The sequence below is a fragment of the Mobula hypostoma genome, chromosome 3 (genome assembly GCF_963921235.1).
Source record: "Mobula hypostoma chromosome 3, sMobHyp1.1, whole genome shotgun sequence".
NCBI lineage: Eukaryota > Metazoa > Chordata > Chondrichthyes > Myliobatiformes > Myliobatidae > Mobula > Mobula hypostoma.
The window spans coordinates 61,256,295-61,274,943 of record NC_086099.1 but is presented as its reverse complement, the minus strand read 5'-3'; the positions used below and the strand labels follow the sequence as shown (position 1 = coordinate 61,274,943).

Here is an 18,649-nt window from a genome sequence, read left to right as displayed (position 1 = left end):
CACAGCAGCTTTGAGTGTCCTATCGACACAGACCCCAAGATCTCTCAGATCCTCCACACTGCCAAGAGTCTTACCATTTATGTTATACTCTGTCGTCAAATTTGACCTATCAAAATGAATCACTTCACACTTAGCTGGGCTGATGTCCATCTACCACTTCTCAGCCCAGTTCTGCATCCTATCGATGTTCTGCTGCAACCTCTGACAGCCCTCCAGACTATCAACAACACCCCCAACCTTTGTATCATCAGCAAACTTACTAACCCACCCTTCTAATTCTTCGTCCAGGTCATTTATAAAATCACAAACAGGAAGGATCCAAGAACAGATCCCTGTGGAACACCACTGGTCACTGACCTCCATGCAGAATACGAACCATCTACACCCACCCTTTGCCTTCTGTGGACAAACCAATTCTGGATGCACAGAGCAAGGTCTCCTTGGATCCCATGCCTCCTTACTTTCTGAAGGAGCTTTGCATGGGGAACCTTAATAGATGCCTTACTGAAATCCATATACTCTACATCCACTGCTCTATCTTCATCAATGTGTTTTGTTACATCTTTAAAGAATTCAATCAGGCTTGTAAGGTATGACCTGCCCTTGACAAGGGCTTGCTATCCCCAATCAGATTATGTCTCTCCAAATGCTCATAAATCCTGCCTTTCAGGATCTTCTCCAAAAACTTGCCCACTGCTGAAGTCAGACTCGCTGGTCTATAATTTCCTGGATTATCTCTACTCTCTTTCTTGAAAAAGGAACAATATTTGCAACCTTCCAATCCTCCAGTACTTCTTCCATCCCTATTGATGCTGCAAAGATCATCGCAAGAAGCTCAGCAATCTCCTCCCTCGCTTCCCATAGTAGCCTGGGGTATATCTCATCTGGTCCCAGTGACTTATCCAACTTAACGCTTTTCAAAAGCTCCAGAACATTCTCTTTCTTAATGTCTATATGCTCAAGTGTTTCAGTCCTCTATAATTCATCCCTACAATTGCCAAGGTCTTTTTCCCTGGTGAATACTGAAGCAAGGTAATCATTAAGTACCTCCTCTGACTCTATGAAAGTATGTCCACTACCACAGCTGATTGGTCCTATTCTCACACGGCTCATCCTCTTGCTCTTCACATATTTGCAGAATGCCTTGGGGTTTTCCTTAATCCTGTTTACCAAGGCTTTCTCATGGCCCTTTCTGGCACTCCTAAATCCATTCTTAAGCTCCTTCCTATCAACCTTGCAATTTTCTAGAGCTCTAACAGTACCTAGTTTCTTGAACCTTTCATAAGCTTTTCTTTTCTTCTTAACTAGATTTTCTACATACTTTGTACCCCATGGTTCTTTAACCTTTCCCTGCCTCAATGGAACATACCTATGCAGAATACCATGCAAATATTTCCTGAACATTTGCCACATTTCTGCCATGCATTTCCCTGAGAACATCTGCTCCCAAGTTCCTGCCTAATAGCATCATATTTCCCCCTACCGCAATTCAATGGTTTCCCTCTCCAGTGCTAGGATGAAGGAGGTAGGGTTGTGGTCACAACTCTAAGGGAGGGAAGCTTAGGGGAGACATCAGGGTAAGTTTTTTACATAGAGGGTTGTGGGTGCCTGGAATGACTTGCCAGGGATGGTGGTGGAGGCTAAAACATTAGGGGTATTTAAGAGCCTCTTGGACAGGCACATGGATGAAAGAAAAATAGAGGGTTATGGGGTAGTGTGGGTTTAGTAGACTTTTTTAAGGAATATATGGGTCGGCACAACATTGAGGGCCGAAGGGCCTGTACCGTGCTGTAGTATTCTAGTGTCTAGTGTCTACCTTCAAAATGCTCTCCCACTAAGAGATCTTACACCTGACCAGGTTCATTTCCCAATACCAGATCAAGTACAGCCTCTCCTCTCGTTGGCTTATCTACATATTGAGTCAGGAAACCTTCCTGAACACACCTAGCAAACTCCACCCCATCTAAACAATTGTGCTAAGGAGATGCCAAGCAATATTAGGAAAGTTAAAATGTCCCATCATAACACTCTATTTATGATTGTACCACTCCAGAATCTGCCTCCCCAACTGCTCCTCAATATCCCTGTTGCTATGGGGGTGGGGGGGGTCTATAAAAATACCCAGTAGAGTTATTGTCCCTTTCCTGTTTCTGACTTCCACCCGTACTGACTCAGTAGACCATCCCTCCATGACTTTGCCATTTTCTGCAGCTGTGACACTATCCTTAATTAGCAATGCCATGCTCCCAACTCAGTTGCCTCCCTCTCTGTTCTTTTTGAAATGTTTAAAGCCTGGCACACTCAACAGCCATTCCTGCTCCTGAGACATCCAAGTCTCTGTAATGGTCACAATGCCATAATTCCATGTATTGATCCACTCTCTAAGTCCATCCGCCTTGTTTATGATACTCCTTGCATTAAAACAGACACATCTCAAGCCATCAGGCTGAGTGCATCTTTGCTCTAACATCTCCTCACGAACTCCCTACAAGCTGTTTCTACTTGTGCTCCAATCTCCCCATCCGCTGCCTCTTCACTTTGGTTCCCACCCCCCTGCAAGTCTACTCTAAACCCTCCCCAATAGCATTAGCAAACCTCCCCACCAGGATATTGGTCCCCCTCGGATTCAAGTACAACCTGTCATTTTTGTACAAGTCACACCTGCCCCAGAAGAGGTCCCAATGATCCAAAAATCTGAATCCCTGCCCCCTGTTCCAATCCTTAGCCAAGCATTTATCCTCCACCTCATTCTATTCCTATACTCACTGCTGCGAGGCACAGGCAGCAATCCCGAGATTACTACCTTTGAGGCCCTGCTTCTTAGCTTCCTTCCTAACTCTGTATTCTTCCTTCAGGACCTCCACCCTTTTTCTACCTATGCCATTGGTACCAATATGTACCGCAACCTCTGGCTGCTCACCCTCCCATTTCGGGATATTGTGGACGTGCTCAGAAACATCACAAACCCCGGCACCTGGGAGGCAAACTACCATCCGAGCTTCTTTCTCATGTGCACAGAATCACCTATCTATCTCCAAGGTAGTCACATTCCACTTTGTAAGTGCATCTTTCTTTCCTGAAATCATTTTATCATAATCCTGAAATGTTTTGTCACCTCATTGTGAAAGCATCATCAACTCAAACATGGTACTGACTGTTGGAGACAGTTCATCCATGGATGTAAAATATGCAACTTTGGCAATAACATTTACAGCCTATAACTAAAACAGTATATATAAAAGGATGTATTGTTCTCTTGATTTATAAAATTTGAGCTGAATTTTGACTACACTGGTTTATTATTGTCACATATACTGAGGTACGGTGAAAAACTTGGAGCAGGGGGCAGGGATACAGGTTTCTGGATCATTGAGACCTCTTCTGGGGTAGGTGTGACCTGTACAAAAAGGACGGGTTGCACTTGAATTCGAAGGGGGCCGATATCCTGGCAGGGAAGTTTGTTAATGCTATCGGGGAGAGTTTAAACTAGATTTGTGGTGGGGGGGGGGAACTGAAGTGAAGATGCAAGACCGTGATAAGTTACATTGTAGGGTCAAAGGTCCATCTTGAGAAATATATCTTTCGAATAATTTCTTATTTACACCCTACACTGAAAATTTGTTTTGTTCTCACCTGGTAGACAGGATTGGACATAAAACAAAATATGGAGGTGTTAATGCTGTGGAAGGTCAGAAGCATTTGGAGAGTTCAAGTTGATGCAACTTCGAAAATAGCATTTTAACTTAATGTCCCTTGTAAGGCAATGTGACATGCAAAGGAAGAATAGCAAATAAAACTCAGCAAGCCATATCTACTGCGACCTATGCTGAAGCCCTTGTTGTTTCTCACAGCATAGCCTGATTGCATTTCTTCCACTGGGGCTCATATTTACAAGCAGTAAGATCCCTCAAGAACTGATTTAAAAAAAACAAGACAAACCTTTTCCCTCTCTCATTCTGAAACATTGACATTAAAGAAGCATTGGCCTTAGGATTTATCCATCCACCCACCTCAGCAGCAGAGGTGGGCTCCGTTTTTGTGAGCAAGAATGATGACAAGCTCCATCTCTGCATTGATTATCCGCCACTCAGCAACATTGCACTGAAGAACCATTGCCCTCTTCCCCTGATTGTCTCTACATTTGAACATCTCCAGGGAGCAACCATATTGTCTAAGAAAGATCTGCGCAATGCTTACAACCTGAATGAGTGGAAAATAGCATTCAACACTTCCACTGGCCAACTGAGTACCTCATGATGCCATTAGTCTTGGCCAATTCCCTGGTTACCGACGTGCTCCAGGCCATGTCAAGTCAATTGGTTTTTATGTATTTGGATGGCAGTTGTGGACTGGTTCTCTGAAACAACCCACTTCATTGATCTCCCAAAGCTCTCATCAGCTTGTGAGACTGCTACTCCCATGGTTCAGCATGTGTTCAGGCTGCACGGCCTCCCTCCCGGGACATTGTGTCTGACTGAAGACCGCAGCTTGCGTCCCATTTTTGGAAGGTTTTCTGTGTGTCAGTGAATCAGGAGCTGGAGCCAATCCGGTGCTGTCGTGTTTTTGCCAGCTGGTTTGGGCGGAAACTTACTGCCACAGTGATATGGAGTCTGATACAATAGGGACATTTAGAAGACTCTCAGATAGGCCCATGGAGGTAAGGAAAATGGAAGGCTGTAGCTGAGTTAAGGGGGAATGGTCAGATTTACAGTTCAAGATAACTTTTCAAAGATCAAAGTACACAAAGAGAGGTCAGTTGGGTCTTTTATAGGTAGAGGAGGGGGAGTATGCTTCATGTATATGTTACATATACTATATTGGGATACATTTTCGCTGGCATTTATAGGAAAAAAACCCATAGAATTTACAAAAAAAATCTATATGTAAACAAAGACTGTCAAACAACCAAAGTACAAAAGATTAGCTGTGCAAATAAAATGCAATCCTGAGAACGAGTTGAAAAGGAGCATTTAAAGTGAGTCTGTAGGTCACAGAATTATTTGAAAGTAATGTTGACTGAAGTTACTCACGTCGGTTCAGGAGTCTGGTGGTTGCAGGGTAATAACTATTCCTGAATCTAGTCGTGTGGAACCTTAAGCTTCTGTTCCTGCCTGATGGTGGTAATGAGAAGATGGCCTGGCCTGGATGGCGGGTGTCTTTGAACATGAATGCTGCTTTCTTGTACAGAGTATTCAATGATGGGGAACACTTTGGGTATGATGGACCAGGATGTGTTCACCACTTTCTGTAGCTTTTTTCCACTCCTGGCAGGATTATATAGTTGGCACAACATTGTGGGCCTAAGGGCCTGCACTGTGCTGTATTACGTTCTAATACACAATGGCAAAAATACTTGAAGCTGCAGGAAGACTATTGTTGCTGAAAAATTGTGATCTTGCATTCCACAATGAAAAACCATTGACAAGAGGCAGCACGGTGGCGTCGTGATTAGCGTAACATTATTACACCAGGTTCAATTCCAGCTGCTGTCTGCAGTGAGGTTGTACCTTCTCCCTGTGACCGCATGTTCCCTCCGAGTGCTCTGGTTTCCTCCCACATTCCAAAGACGTAGGGGTTGGTAGGTTGCTTAGTCAAAGGGCAGCACAGGCTCTTTGGACCAGAAGGGCCTGTTCCCGTGGTGTATTTTAAGATAAAATAAATAAATAAAGTGAATATAGAGCACAGATATAGCAGATGTTGGCTTCTCTCTGGAAATATGATTATAAATTAAACTGTTAAAATTTGTTTTTTTTTAATTAAGAAAATATATGGTAACATAGTGGTTACCACAATCACTTTAAAGCATTGATCTGGGTATGATTCCCGCCACTGCCTGTATGTTCTCCCCATGATCGCATGCGTTTCCTCCAGGTGCTCCGGTTTCCTCCCATGTTCCGAAGGCATACGCTTATGGTTAGGGTTAGTAAATTGTGGCATGCCAGGCTGATGCCAGAAGCATTATGACACTTGCCAACACGATGTTCTATGATGTTGAAAAACACATCACAAAACAACGCATTACACTGAATGTTTCAATGTACATGTGACAAAAACTAATCTTTATCTTAATAATTTAACAGTCTGACAGTACGAAAGAATGGGGGAAAGTACTAAGAATCTTTTATTAAATAATTGAGGTAAAATTGGCATCAGATTAAATTTGAACAAATCTTATCAAATTCATGCTGTTTTTGATTAATTTGTGTATTTTTAAAAGAAGTTCATTCCATCCCTCGGGACTAAAGTTAAGTAAATAGGCCCATGATAATTCATCCCTTTTTACATAATGGTACACTCTTAACTTTCCTCCATTCCTTGCAGCCAGGGAGAGTTGAGGAATTACTGCAATTAGTCTGGGATATGTCAACCAGGGCAAGTCACTTCTCTACTGTCAAGGATGTTAAACCCTGTAATACATCCTCTTTATTATGTTAAACCATTTTATTATTTCTCATTTTTCCTTTATAAAACACCTTCTGTTTTGAGCATATCTACTGCTAACCCTCTTGAGGTAGAACTAGAACTCCATTGACCTTTATCTTCAGTTCCTCTTGCTGTGCACGTGAATTGGCTCACAAAGGGCATTAAGAATGTTTCTGATAGCCGTTGCCTCTCCATAGAGGTGTCTTTTTCGTTCTTCAGTTATCTTACAACTCTCACTACACTTATTAAACACCTTTGGATTTTCTTTAATTTTACTTGCACACCTTCCCTTTGGTTTCCTAATTTCCCTTTTATTTTTACTCCTACACCTTCTGTAGAACCAGAGGCCAGAGTTTAAGAATAAGGTGTAGACCATTTAGAACGGAGCTGAGGAAAAACTTTATCACGCAGAGGGTTGTGGATCTGTGGAATGCTCTGCCTAAGAAGGCAGTGGAGGCTAATTCTCTGGATTCTTTCAAGAAAGAGTTAGATAGAGCTCTTAATGATAGCAGAGTCAAGGGATATGGGGAGAAGGCAGGAACAGGGTACTGATTGCGGATGATCAGCCATGATCACAGTGAATGGTGGTGCTGGCTCAAAGGGCCTACTCCTGCACCTTTTGTCTATTGTAGATACTATACTTTGTTTTTACAAGTTCTTACAGGGGCATCTCTTCCTGCCTTAACTTTCATCCTCCGGAGAACACCAATCCTGACTATTTTCTTGACGAGATATGCTTGTTGTGAATCCCATTAATCTCCTTCTTGAAAGCTTCCAATTCACTGATTTTACTTTCAAGTAGCTGCCTCCTATCTACTTTTGCTAAATAATTACTAATTTAGTAAAATTACTTTAATACAATAGAGAATATTTATCCTTATTTTATCAGGTTCAATTTCTATAACCACGCCCAAGTGAAATAGCAAAACCTGAAATAGGCCGCTGAACTCCAACAGGTTAACAGTCCCGTTAATGCCCGCTACTCATATGAGGGGCAGGTGGTGCCTCTTCCACGTGACCGACGCGTAGAAGAGCCACGCCGTGTGATAGGGCAGTCCGTGGAGTACTAGTCACGTGAGAGCCACGCCCATATGCGATAGGATGGTTGCTGGAGATCTCGCCATGTACCCGCCCCGTCCCGCTGTGATAGGGCAGTCGGAGGAGACAGGGGCACGTGACCTCCTTTCCCCGTCCCGATAGGGCAGTCGGTGGAGACAGGGCCACGTGACCTCCCTTCCCCCGCCCCTCCGTGATAGAGCCGGCTGGCCCCGCTGCTTCTTCCTCTTCCTCCTCATGTCGGCTCGGCGGCGGGTGGCCTGCTGTTATGTGCGGAAGCAAGCGCGGCCCTTTGGGGTCCAGTGGGCCTGGGAAGGCACGACGCGGTGCTCTCTACGGCGTCCACGGGCCACCGCAAGCTGACTGGCACTTCTGCGGCGCTCTGCCTGTATGAGCGGGGTGGCGTTCCTCGCAGTGAGTTCGGCTTTATGTGAAATCCATAACGCGAAGCGTGGGGGTGGAGGCGGGCCCGGCCATTCGGCGCTGCTCTTTATTAAAGGCGCTGTCAAAGAGCAAAGAAAAGCATAGATGTTAAAGATGGGGGTGAATCGGCCCGTGATTTACTTTTTTTAGAGATACATTTGCGGAACGGGACCTTCCGGCCCAATGAGCAACCACCCGTAGCCTAATCACAGGACAATTCGCCATTGCGAATTAACCTTCAGATCGGACTGTGGGAGTACGTACACCCTTGCAGACGGCGGCGGAATTGAACTGACGTCCCGGCCTGGTACATCGTCCCGCTGACAGCCACGCTGCGTGGCGCCCCTGCCTGCGCTGAACGGGGGTCTCGGCCCGAAACGGCAACTATTCATTCGTTTTCTTCCTGGCCTTCGAACATTTTGAGTGTTCACTGGATTTCTGGCATCCGTTTTAGTACTTTACCGCTCCAACCTGTGCGGTTTGATTTCCGGGCGGTGCTGACCTCGTGGTTATTGGCGCCACGGCCAACGTGGCAGAGTCGCCAGAGCTTCCTTTCCATACACCCATACACGTCTGGTACCTTAAAATAGGGATAGTGTCCAGTATTTTTAGATATCCTACCTGAGCCATTCGGTCATGGTGTACGTGGGATTTAATTTAACAAAAGACAACGTACTCTATTTAGACTTTAATTGGGTGATTTTATCTAAATGGAGCACGTTGGGTGTTTTTATGGGGGGCGGGTGGCACGGTGGATCAGGCTGGAACGATACATGATCGATCCTATTTTGTGTGACCTGTGGGAAGTAGGTGTGATGGTCGTGGACTCGGAGGGCCTGTTCCCTTGCTGCATGACAGTTTTGAAATGATTTGAAAGAGGTAATAACATGAAACTTGTATCATACTTTTAGTTTAGTATCAGGGGTATAGATAAGTATGAGGGCTCAAGGAAGTATCCTGGACATGGTAGTGGAGGGGGGAGAAACTGTCTCTGATGTTTAAACAAGAATACAACCAAGGACTTCAGCCTACTTAACTGGATATAATTTGAGGATGTTGTGCCAGGAGGTTCAAAGTAAATATGTTATCAAAGTGTAAAGTTACCATATACTAAAGATTTTATTTTCTTGCAGGTAATTACAGGAGAGAGCAAAGAAATGAATTAGAATTTCATGAAGAAAACTGACTAACAACCAATGTGCAAAAGGCGACAAACTGCAGGTAAAAAAAAAACCAGGAGTGCTTAAAAAGTGTGTGTAGGTTGCGGAATAGGAAGATAAGTCAGGTTTCAACATTACTGCTGGAACTGAAAACCAGATCTCAGAATTCCAATAAAAGAAATGAAGGACGAGATAGGAATTGCATTCAAAACCAGTTAATTGGAATGAAAATCTGAGATGATGGCTGATTTAACTTGAAATTTTTGTCTTGGCTCTGTAGAATCTCTGCCAGGGTGTGGAAATATGGTATCACAAAGAGGAAACTAGCAGATTTTTGCTTTTTAGATTCAAACTTCAGTAAAGAAAACCTGAGGCAGTTGACGGGGAGATAGTAAAAGTCAGTTGGGGTATGCATTTGTGCAGTAGAGTGATGAATGGCTTGCTATAACTTGAATGTGTAAAATGTTTAAGGCTAATTAGGTTGAAAGTCAGCAACAGTAATTTGGGGTATCATTGTACAAATCCCCCTTTTCAGCTTTGCACATCTAAGATGATCTGTGTCTTAAATGTCCATTACAGAGGGGTAAATAATTTTCTCTTTCACACCAGGGCATTCTTGTCATGTTGTCTTGGATCCTGTCTAGAGGAACACACTGCTTTCTATTGGATTTATTATTCGCATGTACAGTGAAGGGTATAGATAAATATGAGGGCTTATCATACTTTATGTTGCCAGTACAATTGGAATGCTGGGGCAGTCTGCAGGTGTTGCCACACATTGCACTGCCAGCAATTAATGGTTGCGATCTTTTACAGATTTTTAATAACATGTATTGGGGAAAATTTTTATATCCTTAAATTTGGTAGTTTCAATAAATCTTACTTTCTCCAATTGCAGGTGAATGAAGTAAACAAAAGTGAGGAAGGATGTACATTTGGAAATGCAAAAAGTTGTCAAGGTGGGGAGCATTAAGAAAAAAATGCCCTGAATATCAATTTATTTTTTTTTCTTCACGTTCAGCCATTTAATTATCAGTGTACTGAGTGACTGACCTGAGCAAACTTTCTCTAACTCCAGATCAAATGTGCTGTCACTTTGAATCCTGTTGTGAGGAACAGTTATTTGAATTGGTGAAATTGGGGTATTCAAGGTTGGCACAAATTTGCCATTTGGTTATTTTGTTACAGTTGTACAAAACATAAGAAATAGCAGGAGTGGGCCATCTGGTCCACTGAGCCTGCCCTGCCATTCAATAAGATCATGGCTGATCTGTCTGTACACTCAGCTCCATCTACCTGTCTTTTCCCAATAACCCTTAATTCCGACCTTCCTGAATCCTCCTTATTAACTTAAAATATATGAATAGGGGAGCGGAGTTGATGACATTATTGAACGTATTTGATTTAAGATATTGGTCCAGCCTTGTTTTGTTCTGGTTTTTTTTAGGTTTAGTATTTATTTTTTGGGGGGGGGGGTCTTTGTATTTTTTCTTTTTATTTCTTTTTTCCTCTATGATTAACTATATTAAGAGTTTGGGAGTCTATTACACCTGTATTGAAATCTTTTTTGTACATGTTTATCAACAATAATATTCCAATCTCTCTCAATATTCTGTTTATAATTTTGGAAAATTAATAAAAAGATTTAAAAAGAAAGAACCCTTAATTCCCCTATGTGAAAATCTATAACTGTGTCTTAAATATATTTAGTGAAGAAGCCTCAACTGCTTCCCTGGGCAGAGAAGTCCACAGATTCGCCACTCTGGGGGGGGGGGGGAAACGGTTTCTCCTCATCTCCATCCTAAATCTTTTCCCCTGAATCTTGAGGCAATGTCCCCTAGTTCCAGTCTCACCTACCAATGGAAACAACTTTCCTACTTTTATCTATTCCTTTCAAATTTTGTATGTTTCTATAAGGTCCCCTCTCGTTCTTCTGAATTCCAGAGAGTACACAGTACTCCAGGTGTCCTTGAGTGAAGTATGTTAATGGGTGGTATCGAACTGGCACTGATCCTTCAAATATATTCAAGCTTTGAAATTTATAATTTTCTGCGAGGTCTATTGGAGACATTGGGAAGACCTCAAATTTTAATATGAAACACTTAAAATTGCAACTTACCTTTTTTACCCTCAGCTGAATTGCACAGACCAGAGCAAATTTTTAAGCGTTAAAAGCAAGACTCATCAAATTCATGCTACATCATTACAGGAATGTAATAAGGAGGATAAAAAAGGTAAGTTGCAATTTAAGTGTTTCATTTTAAAATTTTGGAACTCTTCTGAATGTCTGATTTAGAAGCCTTACAAGTGCTTGTCACCATTTGGCAGACTTAGCAAAATAGAATTGTCTCAGTTAAGTCATTAAATCTTTGTTTATTTAAAAATACCTTGCTATGTTCTTGTTTTAATATCCCAAGAGGAATATTGACTGAAAATCATTTTTTAACCAATTCAGAGGTCCTGCCGTGTTTTTGATCTTTGGCAGAAATCTTAATGGATTTTTCATATTTTAAAAATGTGTAATTGTGGCACTGTACATTTTTATTTTGTAACTAGAATGCAACTTCAAAGCTTTTTACCGATACACTCTTTAACAAAAAGTCAATATCAAGGCTGAAACAAAAACTCAATGAGTAGGATTTTTAAAATTTAAACCATGCCAATTTGGACAGAAATGATAGATTGCATATGCGTGGCAAAGATATCAGTCTGCTTCAAATATTAAATGCATTCATAAATTTACATCAGGAGATATAAGACTAAAATTTTGCTGTCATTACATGTTTTAAAAATCTCAATTTGCAGAGCAATGAAGTGAGCACAGAAGCAAGAGACGGAAATCTAGATGAATGTGCTTTGAAATGATAATGCGTGCCTGAAATGCCTGGTAGTTTTTAATTTGCCTCCCCCTTTATCATTGCCCATCTAAGACTAATAATGTCTTGGGTGACTAACACAGAAGGGTAGAGCAATTTCTTTCTAAAACACAAAGCAAGTGCATTGTCATTGTTTTGGATCCTGTCGTAAGAAACATCTGTGTTCCGTTATAAGCTGCAGTTGTGTGACTGAATGAGTCCTACCTGACTTCTCATTTGAATGAAGGTGTGTTGGGTTGCCCTGACCTGAGTTGATACCCATCTGACAGCTGTTCAGTCTTGTCTTTTTTGTATTTTCAGCATATGAAAAGCAACCCTTGGGATTTCCCCAACAAAGAATTGACAACTGAAGAGAAACTGGCAAGAGCAAGAAACTAAATGGGATTGGAAATTGTTTACATTTTGGTTTTGTAATTGGTTTGGAGCAAAATAAAGGACTGGTGGAGGAACTCAGTGCATCAGGTAGCATATGTTTGAAATATTGGTTTGAGGTGCAGGAACTCAATAAGATGTGTTAACTGTCCCAAATGATGCTGCCTGACCTGAGTTCCTCTGGCATTTATCTTTTCCGATATCAAAAAGTATGATTGGTATTCTTTTGTTTAATGCTGAGTTTGCTATCTTTGGGCCATGTTTTCATATTTGGTGTATTAAAGAAAACAGCAAGTGAAAGGGGAGGCTTAGGTTTGCTACTAAATGTGAATCATTTTTAAAATTTTCTAGGGAAATTTGTCAAACCAGAAGCTGGAGCAGCATAAGTGGGAGAACATCTGTGTATTCAATGTTTTTTCAATAGTACATCAAAGCTATTTAAATGAGCCAGAGGTTCACAGAAAGTTTAAAAATATATAGAAAGACAAGCTGAGTAACAATTTATATATTAGAAAGAAATGCTTAACAAATTGGAGTATTGCCAGTACTACCACAGTACTATAAAACTATAATTCCTAATAGTAATTGATGGACTGCCTTCATATGATGCTGTTGACATTTATTCATTGCTTTTATAGCATTCAAATTCTTAGTTTCTAGCCATTTCTAGCATCTCTAGGTTTGAAGGCTTGAAACAGCCGTGAGCAAAACAACACTGAATTGTCTTGCTCATTTCTCACCAACTACTGCTGACAAAATTCAGTACTTTGAACATAAACACACAGCTGACGATATTTAAGAACGGTTCAGCAAGTCTTCTGCCCTAAATAAACAAGGGGAATCATGACTATTTTGACAACTTTTTTGAGTTGACCCAAATAAGCGGCTGCCCTGATAAACTGATGACCCAGTTAACCAGAATTCACTGGATTTGGACTATTTGTCTATTCCACTGGCAGTTCAATCATCCCAGAATAAGTATTTTGTATGCAACACTCATCAAAGTTGCTGGTGAAAGCAGCAGGCCAGGCAGCATCTCTAGGAAGAGGTACAGTCGACGTTTCAGGCCAAGACCCTTCGTCTGTTGATTTTATTAGAGCAACTGTAAGTTCATAATGTATGCGGTGTTCTGATTGCATCTAGTTTTGTTTGAATTTTAATTGAATTATTCAGAATAATTCATTTAAACTGGTTCTTTCACCAATCCAATCTATCTTGCTCTTATGTTTTTTAAATGATGCCTTTTTAAAGTAGTTCTTAGTTATTGAAAATGTAATGATTTAAAGTTACCCATTGCTGAAGTGTCAAGTGCATATATGGGCAGACACAGCCTTTTGTAAGATCAGTTCTTAAGAAACCGCAAAGTGGCCAATAGTGATTCAAGGGAATGCAGTTGCACATTAGTAGAATAGCAACATTCCATCTAAATGTGATCTTGAGATGCAGTGTTCGGTTCTTTTTTGTACTTGTGTCTAAGAGTCCAACACTTAACCCTCTGACTTTTGAGGCTTGAGAATTGCCTGTCATAGTTAGTAAATTATGAGCTGCTTGCTGTGAACCATGATCATATTAACTTGTGTAGAAAAAACACACTTAAATCAGGGAGTTTGCATTTGTAGAAAATGTTTTGTGATTTTCTGTAATGCAAAATTTGTTGGAGTTGTAGAATTTTTTAAATATGTTTCATGAGAAAATTCTTCATTTTGAGATTTGAATGTTGTAGGGGGGTTCCATTACTTCTGTAATGCAGTTGTCACCTGTAAAAATAACCTCCAGTTTGTCAGAAGTTAGTTCTTATTAAGGGAATTGTGATTTTCTATTTTTGAACATTCCTTTGTATATTATATGTAATGTTTTGATTAGTTTACATTAAAATAAGAATAAATCAATGCTGCTGTCTACAATCTTCGTGTTTCCTCCTACATTGCAAAGATATAGATTAGTGGGTTAATTGGTCAGACGGCTCGTATGTGGTTGTTGGATTGGAGGGGCCTGTTACTGTGCTATACAGGTATCTAAATAAAAATAACTTGACCTATTGGAAAATCTGGTAGTGGAATAAATTGCTACCTACAGAATATTGCTGATGGCACAATTATGCCATGGAGTGGTCTGTCAAGGAAAGAATGGATGGGTTGGGTACTCAATGTTTATAGAAGTTGTTCTTAAACTTATTATTGCAGCTTGATATTCTTAAGCTAAACAAGCAGGTATGATGTGAGAGTGGACGTGTGGGAAGTTTTGCTCTCCTAGCTTTACTCTGCTTGATATAGCTCCATTTGTTACAGTGGGGATAATGTAGTTGTGTTACTCAAATCTGGCAGAAGATGCCTGCGGCAACTGACAAATCTATTCTGCTGGTCTCGTGCTTATTTACATGTAGGGGCTGCCTCTAAGTTGGATCTTGGTAACCTTGGGAGGGTCTCTACAGTGTTGCCAATAGATTTTAACTTTATAAAGACAGCAAATGGTGGAAATATTCATTTTGGTTAGGCCACCCATGGGAGAGATGCCTCAAATGATTTTCATTTCAGCTCCTATGAAGATCAGTTGATGACAATCAGTAGATGGAATGCTGGGTGCAATTAAATTAACATGCAAGGCTTGAAGCATAGACTGGGTTAAAAAACATAGATGAAGGGTCGATCTAAAGTGTCCACTTTTCTCTAGGGGTCTTGACTGACGCCGTTTGTCCAAAACTTGTGCTATTTAATTGCTGATCATTGACTAAATACGCAATGCTTCTGGCGTGTGTTGGAGTACTCTAGTGAAATACCATTTGGTACTGGTTGGTAAATTGTAAATTTTAATACTGTTGGGTGGAACATATTTCGGAAAAGGTTGGTGATCTGAAAGAATAACTTGATCTGGTTGACATGCTGAGATGTATACAAACCAGAAACAACTAAATTTATCACTGAACAAATTAGAAAAAAAATCATTAATTCAGTTGAAAGGACTTGTTCGTTCAGCTTGCAACATGAAGGATAAGCTGTAAACATGTAGGAATGTGCTTTAATGCATTGGCCTATTAAATTACTGCTTTATTGGTAGCTTTGAAGTAAATGAAGACTGGGGCTGCAGTTTATGCTGGAGTATATGTGCTAAGAGCATTATGAACCAGTGTTAATGAGGTCTCAAGATAATGGATGACCAACGGGAAAAGTAAGGAGTTGCAGTAGACTGGGAGTGCAGGGGTCTCCTGTGACCATTTGTCTACAATATTTTGGATACTGTTTAGCAGGGTGGTAATGGCTTTTCAGAGAACTAGCAGTCTAATTGGCTTTGCACAGCAGGAGAAGGTGGGATCTAGGACAGCTGTAGTGACATGATGAGACAATAATTTTGGTTGTGAAGGGGAATCTGGGAACCTTTGTTCCCTCCATAGTCAAGATGTCTGGTTGCTTTGGGGAGGGAGAGCAGCAGCAGGTCAATGTAAGCTGCTATAGATGACATAGGAATGAATGTGGTTCTGCAGTGTGCCTACAAAGGAGTTGGCCAAGAGGTTGAAAAGCAAGTGATTGGTCTTACCTCAAATAAGAGGCAGCCTGCAGAGAAGTCATCAGCCTGACAGTGGTCAAGAAAACAACCTCTCCTTCAATGTCATAAAAACAAAGGAGCTGGTTATGGACTACAGGAGGAATGGAGACAGGCTAGCCCCTATTGACATCCATGGATCTGGGGTTGAGAGGCTGAACAAGTTCCTTAACACAATAGCGCCTCTTTCACCTCAAGATGGTTAGAAAAAGTTTGGTATGGGCCCCCAAATTCTACAAACTTTCTATAGTAGCACAATTGGGAGCATCACTGGCTGGTATGGGAACTGTACTTACCTCAATTGCAGAACTCTGCAGAGAGTGGTACGGACAACCCAGCGCATCTGTAGACGTGAACTTCCCACTATTCAGGGCATTTACAAAGACTGGTGTGTAAAAAGGGCCCGAAGGATCATTGGGGACCCGAGTCACCCCAATCACAAACTGTTCCAGCTACTACCATCCAGGAAACAGTAAACCACAGCATAAAAGCCAGGACCAACAGGCTCCAGGACAGCTTCCACTAAGCCATCAGGCTGCTTAACTCATGCTGACGCTGTATTTCTATGTTATATTGACTATCCTGTGGTACATATTATTTATTAAAAATTGCACATTCAGATGGAGATGTAACATTAAGATTTTACTCGTGTATATGAAGGATGTAAGTAATAAAGTCAGTTCAATGTAATGTAAACCTGTACAGAATGAGCAGAGGAACCAATGTCCAGGGAGGGAAATTTGTTAGAGACTAATATAACAAAGATGTGGGATCCAAAGAATGTATGAGAAAGTTGAAGCAAATATAGAAGTCAGAACAAGCAAGTAAGCAGGAAAGGTTGGTGGGCTGAAATACATTCATTGCAAGGAAAGCTTGGGGTTAAGGCAAATGAACAGCCTGAGTAGGCACCTGGGATTTTGAAGTAGCTAATACAAAAATGTGGCTGAGGGATGGACAAGATTAGCCACTGTTCCAAGGTACAAATACTGGCCTGATAGCAATGGAGATAAATGAGGTTGGTGAGTTTTTGGTCAGGGAGAACATAATGGCAGTACTTGGGACATTACTGGTGGGAATGTCCAAAGAGACAGTATGGGTAGAATTTGGAAATGGGGTGGGTGGGTGATATCCTTAGAATTGTTCTATAATTACCCCCACCCACTGCAAGTAGCAGGAATTGCAGGAGTGGAGATGTAAGAAGCTCAAATAGCTCTTGGAATAATGTTTCAATAGTGGATGATTTTTACCTTTTCTAATAGTAACTGGGGCTCTTGCTGTGTTAAGAAATTGGGGTAGATTTAAGTGCAAGTTTTCGAGCATGGATATTCTGGTCATTGATTTCCAGCTGTGTTTGAGTTAACATACAGCAGCTTCTTTCAGAAGAAAAACTCTACATCAAATGCTAGTTTTTCTCAACAGGTGACAATTCTGGAATTTTCTGTTTTAATTGCATGTCTTCACAGCTACTTCCATATCTGATGTGTAACGTAACCTTGTTCTTAATCTAGTCAAGAATTTTATGCCTATATCCAGTACTTTAGCAGAAATAGCCCTATGCAAGAGTGATAATGTGCATCAGAGTTTGGGAGCAAACACAATGCCCATAGTGCCTGGAGTATTGAGTCCAGCATGTACAAAAATGTTTTCTTCTCTGCAACCAGCGCTAGTGCAATATGATCTGCAGTCAGCCCATATGTAATTGATAGCTTCTGAGCAGCTGGGCATGTGGAAGTTCATGTCATTGACAATTTCTGATACCAGGGTGTCCTCTTTTAAAGAACTGAAAGGCTTGCATGTTTAAGGGATGCAAAGTATTGTTTAAAAATAATTGCAGTGTGCATAAATACCTTATTTGTAAGGTAATATTGGAACCTATGCTAGGCACACAATGCGCTGGATGTACTCAGCAGGCCAAGCAGCATCTATGGAAAAGAGTAAACCGTCCTGATAAAGGGTCTCGGTCTGAAACATCAGCTGTTTACTTTTTCCATGGTTGCTGCCTGGCCTGCAGAATTCCTCCAGTGTTCTGTGCGTTGCTTGGATTTCCAGCTTCTGCAAATTTTCTCATGTTTTTGGGATCTCTGCTGGATTAATTACCTTATGTAGAAAAGGGAGGCTAACTTAGGTTCTATAATTTGTGCTGCTTTAAGTTTTAAAAAGTTTAATCTTAAGCTTATCCTCTGAGCTGCAGGTGACAAGCAGGCATGGAACAGCAAAGATGATTTAGGGTTGTCGTGGTGGATTCACCAATACTGCCATCCTACAAGACTGCTCTAAAGAACAATTATTCTAGGAGCTGTTAGCAATATAGAAACATAGAAAACATATAGCACAATACAGGCCCTTTGGCCCATAAAGCTGTGCCGAACATGTCCCTACCTTAGAACTACCTAGGCTTTACCCATAGTCCTCTATTTTTCTAAGTTCCATGTAGCCATCCAGAAATCTCTTAAAAGACCCTATCATATCCGCCTCCTTCACCGCCATCAGCAGCAAATTCCATGCACTCACCACTCTCTGCTTAAAAAAAACAACTTACCCCTGACATCTCCTCTGTACCTACTTCCAAGCACCTTAAAACTATGCCCTCTTGTGCTAGCCATTTCAGCGCTGGGGAAAAGCCTCTGACTATCCACACAATCAATGCCTCTTATTTATCTTGTACACCTGTATCAGGTCACCTCTCATCCTCCGTTACTCCAAGGAGAAAAGGCAGAGTTCACGCAACATATTCTCACAAGGCATGCTCCCCAATCCAGGCAACATCCTTGTCAAACTCCTCTGCACCCTTTCTATGGTTTC

At 41.3% G+C, this 18,649-nt stretch overlaps 1 long non-coding RNA gene and 2 other non-coding genes across 3 annotated transcripts; all 3 read left to right on the top strand.

Annotated features, from left to right (window-relative positions):
- The first annotated feature begins 7,687 nt into the window (after positions 1-7,687).
- LOC134343425 (uncharacterized) lies at positions 7,688-14,199 on the top strand. Its single transcript, XR_010017226.1, has 5 exons — positions 7,688-7,893; positions 9,036-9,123; positions 9,961-10,021; positions 11,197-11,296; positions 12,239-14,199. It is a non-coding gene; the product is annotated as an uncharacterized LOC134343425 (long non-coding RNA).
- On the top strand, positions 9,600-9,716 carry LOC134344640 (small nucleolar RNA SNORA26). Its single transcript, XR_010017486.1, has one exon. It is a non-coding gene; the product is annotated as a small nucleolar RNA SNORA26 (small nucleolar RNA).
- Positions 11,980-12,098, top strand: LOC134344639 (small nucleolar RNA SNORA26). Its single transcript, XR_010017485.1, has one exon. It is a non-coding gene; the product is annotated as a small nucleolar RNA SNORA26 (small nucleolar RNA).
- Positions 14,200-18,649: the final 4,450 nt, after the last annotated feature.